The sequence below is a fragment of the Grampus griseus genome, assembly GCF_964374135.1.
Source record: "Grampus griseus genome assembly, chromosome: 3".
NCBI lineage: Eukaryota > Metazoa > Chordata > Mammalia > Artiodactyla > Delphinidae > Grampus > Grampus griseus.
Genome location: NC_139019.1, coordinates 117,809,320 through 117,815,463, shown reverse-complemented (window position 1 = coordinate 117,815,463; position 6,144 = coordinate 117,809,320).

Below are 6,144 nucleotides of genomic sequence, written 5' to 3'. Positions count from 1 at the left end.
GGTGAAAATAGTAACAAAGAACGGGAAATGTTTATGAGCACTTGCTGTGTTTCAAGTCCTTTGCCCATATTATCCATATATCTCCATGGATTAATCTTTACAGCAACCCTGTGAGGTAGGCACTATTATTATCTCCACTTTGCAGAAAAGGAAACTGAGGCACCAAGATTTAAGTAACTTGCTCAGGTCCCAGCACTGGTAGAGGTGGGGGTCAGGGTTTGACTTTAGAGATTTGCTCTTAATTACTACATCATACCATCCCCTTCCAGGGAGCAAAATGGTATTCTAAGTGACAGGGGCTGTAGCAGTCAGTCTATGGTGTGGGTGGGGAAGGGGAGGACAGAGCCACACAAAGGGGTACTGGAAAATTCCCTTCCACACCCACCCCTTGTTTCTGTCCCTCCCTCTGCTCACTAGTGCCCCTTTGTCCCATGTGTTAGGGTTAAGATGTACTCATGTCACATTTCATTCTTACTCCTCTCTCCCTGCAAAATGCCAGAGAGGCTGAATCAAACCACACAACGAAGACCATGGGAGACAGAAAGGCAGGGCTGGCTATGGGAAGGTCTCTGGGGAGATGGAGTATCAAGGAGAGAGAAGACCCAGACAACTGAGGTTTGTGAAGCTCACAGAAGTGTTGCTGTAGGTTACAAGGTCTTCTGAGAGATGAAACATTGGAGAACCTGGCCATTGGTTTTGGTCTCTGGACTGGACCTTATTGTTAAACCATGGCTCCATGCGTACTCTGGGTCACGTGAGCCCTGCAGCTTATGTTTGGTAGACCAGAGCGGGCAGATCAGACGATGATTGTCAGTAATGCAGTCTCTCTTGCCGGGGTGAACTGGTAGGGGTCCAGGGTTAAGGTTTGAAGAGGGACCCTTCTAAGGGGTACCTTTTGCACACGTGGTACCACTGAAGGAGCCACAGATGATAACCCCAAAAGGAAAAGGCAGCTCAGCTCAGATTACCAGCCGTGGCTGTCCATGGAGTAAAGTGAGTTCCCTGGCTCAGCCTGGCATTGCTGATCTTGCTGTAGGTGGACCCCTTGGGCAGTGAGAATGAAGGAGGTCTGGTTAAGGAACAGGGATCCAAGACAGCCCCCCAGGGAAAGAGCCCCTTCAAGGGACATGAGCCACCGACCCAGTCTCCCTCTCATTCCTTTGAGCTGGTTTACCCTGCACAATACCACTCCCCCTGCTCTCTTCTCCTAGGATGCCTTCAGCTCTTTCAGGACATGCTGTGACCGCTCTCTACCCCCAGTTTCTGAGACCAACAGCCCTCCCCTGGTCTAAATCATCTTGGGAGGCATACACCCCAACAAGGGAAGAGCTGATTTGGTACTCCACCCCATTCTCAAGTATTCAGAGAAAAGATCAACCCCAGAACTCCATGCTCCCCTTCCTTGAGGCCACTGACCTCCCTTCAGCCCATCCATTAGGGGCCAGGGCTGACATCTGCTGTAGACTTACTCCAGAGCCTCTGTGCCCTCGACCCAGACCTGGTCAGTTGCTCAGTGCTCTTTTGGGGGCCTGGAGGAGGGCAGAGGACAGCCTCGACCTCTGGATTCCTGGACTGTAGCTCCACGGAGTGGAATTCAGGGAAAGATCCCTTGGACCCAAGTCCAGGATCACAGGAGCTTCAGCCCTTGTCTTCTGGAGTCTGGGATGCCTCCATTACCTGCCTTCGTTTTCACTCATCTCTGTCTTGGCCTGTTTCTGCCCCTAAGAAGGCTGAGAATGGAAGAGGGGGTGGGGAAGGAAAGACCTGCATCTCCCCCCAGAGCCCGAGGCTCAGGGACATTCCCTCTTCCAGGTCCCAGTGACCCTAGAATTACAGAGTTCTCCTTGCCCCACTGTGCCCAGGCTACAGGAATCCCCTGAGTCTGCCCTGTTCCCTCAGTGACAGATTATGGGGACACAGAGAGAGACACAGAGGCACATAGAGACAGAGACAGAGATTAGAGAAACTGGGAAAAAGAGCCAGGGAGAAAGAGGGAAGGAAGATACCAGCCAAGGACCAGACGCTCCACCAGCCCCAAAGGGTTGAGTCAGAGAGGGGAAGTAGGGTCGGAGGGAAGGAGCTGGGCCTCCTTCTCTGTGGCTCTGCCCTGACCCTCTGACTCAGGTGTCCTTATCTTGGAGTCACTGAACTTGGATGGGAAAAAAAATTATATTATTTTCACTAATCTCTAGCTGAAATGTAGCATGTCCTTCAATTATGACAGCAGCAACAAACCAGTCATATTAGCCACAACTATGGCTTTGTCACCAATAGAAATCATATATATATTTGTATCATATCATTACAGTATTGCAGATAGTTTGAAATATCATGCACGCTCACCACTGCTTCAAAATTATGTGAGGCGTCAACCTACTGCTAGATCTTATTTAAAGCATTAATAAAGAAGTACATATATTACTATATCACTTAAAAGTTTTATAACAGTATTGCAATATAATTGGTTTCCTTTGTAATCCTACATATTTCATTTTATGCATTTTTAAAACATTATTCTGAGATTGGGACCATATCCTTTACCTGATTGCCAAAGAGGAACCTGACACAAAAAAGGATTCAGAACTCCTGCATCTGGGCCCTGACCAGGACCCCCCCACCCCGCCCCCGGCGCCCATCCCTGCAAGCTCCTCGTGCCCTCTACTAATTTACCCAACTCTCCTCTCTTGCTGGGTTACTCCGAGTCCTCCAAGAAGAAGCCGCCACGGCAGGATGAAACGTGCAAGGATCTGATTAAAGCAAAGCAAGGGAGCCAGGAGCTGGGAGAGCTATGAAAGAGAGAGGGAAGGAAGGAAGGGTGAGAGGAAATATCCTAGACCACTTATGCAGAAGAAGGAAAGTTCAGCAAGCCCATGGGGGAATTCTCGAGCCAATGTCAGCTGTGAGAGGAGCCCCCTGTCTCCCAGGGCTAGGCCTGCCTTAGGATCTCTGCTGAGCTTGGTCATTGGCTGGGAGCGGCCCGGGGGGAAGCTGGCCTTAGAGTAGGAGCTGATGGATTTCAGAGAGAAGCAGCTGAGGCCCTTGGTCAATTTTCACTCCTTATAGCTGCAGGTCTATGAGGAGCATTCTCCTGCCCCGCACCCCCCAGTTAACCATCCAGAACAAAGACATCCAGGAGACTGTCTCCTTATCTGTAAAATGGAGGTGGTAAATTCCCTATCTTAAGGGTTGCCGTGAGAATGAATCAAACTGCAAAGCAGTGTTTGCACAGGGCCTGTGACATAGACAGCTTTCAATAACTGGTGGCCATTATTATGGCCATTTGAAGTATTAATTATTATCATTCTCTTTCTCAGCTAGAAGGGCTCCAGGAGGCTGAAAACGGCAGTCCCCTTACAAGCTGGGGCAGATGGGAGAGGCGGGGACCACTTCCCCACATTCCCTTCACCTTCCCCTCAGGCAGGGGTCTTCCCCTAGCTACTGATAGTTCCTGTGTCTGCTGACTCACAGCCAACTTCCTCTCATACAAACCGGAAAGCACAGCCCGGCCAGCGGGCGCCCCTACCCCGCCCCCCAACCCACACACAGCTAAAGGCCAGCCCCACTCGGAGGGGGAGGGGCCTCAGGCTCTGGGGGGCAGGCTCTAAGGTTAGGGCTCCAGGCAAGATCCCGAGAGGGGAGAGGAGCCGTTTCTCCTCAGGGACCCCTCTCCCGCCCCCCCTCACCACCCACCCACACACCCACCCACCCACCCACCCACCCACACACACACAAACTGCAGTGGGAGGGTGGGGAGAAGGGGCTTCGCCCCAGGATGCAAAGGCTGCTCGCCGGGTCACCGTGCTTACAGGGCACCAGCCTTATCTTCAAAAAGGCAGCCCCGAGACCTGACCTTCATCTCTGGGAAGAAACCTAGACTAGGCCCTTGGAGAGGGAGAAGCAGTCGCGGACTCCTCCTCTGGGCCTCTGCCTCTTTCCCCCAGGTCATACGGCTGGGCTCCTGAAGGTTCGCCAGCTTGGAAGGCTGTGGATATCCGTGACTTGTGGATATCAGCTTCTGTTCCCTCATTAACTGGGTACCAGAGTCCAGCCACCCTGCGGGGCGTGGGAGAGATGCCCTGGGGACTTAAGGCCCTATTCTTTATCCTCCCCTTTCGGCCGGACGGGGAGGGAACAGCGGAGGGCATGCAAAGCTGTCCCCCGCAGCACTCTCCTTCTCTCTCTGGTTCTACCCCTGTCCCCATCTCCGTCTGGTCTCTGCCTTTTTGTCCTGCTCTCTAAGGCTGTCTCGGCCTCCAACCCTGTTCCGGTCCCCCCCCTTTCTTGGCCCCTCAAGGGGCTGAGCTTGCCAGGCTGCGAGATAAGCGCAGTGGTTGGGTAAGGAGCCCAAACCTTTTGGAGGCCGCCGCTTGCACAAGGAGTGGCCGGGGCCCCGCCGAGGGAACCGACGAGCGGGGCGGGGCTGGGCCCCGTCGGGGGAGGGCTGAGAGGAGGCGGGGCCGGCGCGGCAGGACCCGGAGCCTACGGCAGCGCGTCGGGCACCTGGGAGCCGACTGCAGCCGCTTAGTGAGGTGAGGACCCCCGCGCCCCCGGGCCCCTGCCTCCCAGACTCCTCCCCATCACCTCCTCGAGAGCGTTCGTGGGATCCCCGGCCCGCTCCGCGCCGGGGGCCCTCCCCTCTCCCCCTCCCCGCCGCGACCGCCCCTCCCTCGGGTTGCCGGTCTCTGCCCCCTCCCTCCTTGCCCCCTCCCTCGTCGTAGCCGGAGCTGCTCCGCGCGGCCTGGCCCGCCCCCCCGCACTCCTGCCCCGCGCACCTCCTAGTTCCCAGTCCCATGCCCTCGAGTCGGGCCTGAGTCACCGGGAAACTGGACTCTGAGTCAGGGCGGGAGGCGCAGCACCCCGGCCCTAGCTTGGGGAGGGGCTCGGCCACAGAGAGGCAGAGAGGCCAGAGCTGATGCTGGGGCGAGAGGGAGTCCTGGCCGGGACCCCGCAGGAGAGAAACTGGGAGAGAGCCGTCAGGGCAGAGGCAGAGACAGAAACCTAGAGCCAGTTTCATGTGGCCAGAGACACAGATGAAACCGAACATCTAGTTAAAATTGGAGACGGAGGCAGGGAGAGGCTTAATGACAGAGAGCAAAACAAGGAGAGGGACCAAGATGGATTTAGAGGTAGAGATGGAGATGGAGATGGAGTGGGGTAGGGACAGGGACAGGGTAGAGATAAAACTCAGGGAGACAGAATCCAAGGTAGGTCTAGGCAGTACAGCAGGGTCAGGGTCAGGCTGGTGGAATGGGACAGAGCCTCAGAGACCTGGGTCCAAAGGCATGAGCAGGGCGAAGGAGGACTTGGAGAAAGCAGGGGTAGGGGGATGTCATTTCACATTGTGAGTTCCTGCAGGGTGGGTGCTCCTGTTTGCACACACGTGTGTGAGAAGATGCTGCAGAGTGAAGACCCTGGTGTACCCCTGGTCCCTCATCTCTGACTCAGTTCTCTGCCCCATCCTCACTCCCCAAGTGGCCTCTGCTCAGATGTCGGTACTGCTTAGAGCTCTCTGGGCAGCCTGACCAAGGGAGGCAGGATGTGGGGGCAGCCAGAGCCGGAGGGAAAGGAAGGAAGTCTGAGCAGAGACAATAGGTGGAAGGGGAGGGGGAACTGGGAACGTCCAGGATTAGGATGGCCCGAGCCTGTACCTCAGCTCTGGAAACCAGCGGGAGTGGGATCTGCATCTCCCCTCTCCTCTTGTGCCACAGCTGCCCTATCCCCACGCTGTGCCACAGCAGGATTAGGGCACATCGTGGGCCCTTCCTCCCCACCATCCCCCCTTCACCCTGCAGGGGCAGGGTTCCGGCCTCTTGTCCCAGACTTCCTTAGTTGAACGTGCAGCAATGCAGAGGCAGAGCTTTGACCCAGACACAGGGTGGGCAGGAGCTAAGGGACCAACACTGCCATCGATAAGCCAACTTGCTGTGAGCCCTGGGAAAGCCTCTTCCCCTCCCTGGGCCTCAGTTTCCTCATCTGCAAATGAAGGGGTTCACCTGCAATGAGAAAGCATGTTCTGGGATGGCTCTGCCCCCGGATTACAGGCCTCTGGTCATTCTTCTTTGGAGGAAGACTGGAGTCTGGTACCCCTGTCCAGGCCTCAGACTTTGGTACAGGGAGGGGGAATCTCAGCCTGAGCCCTCCCTT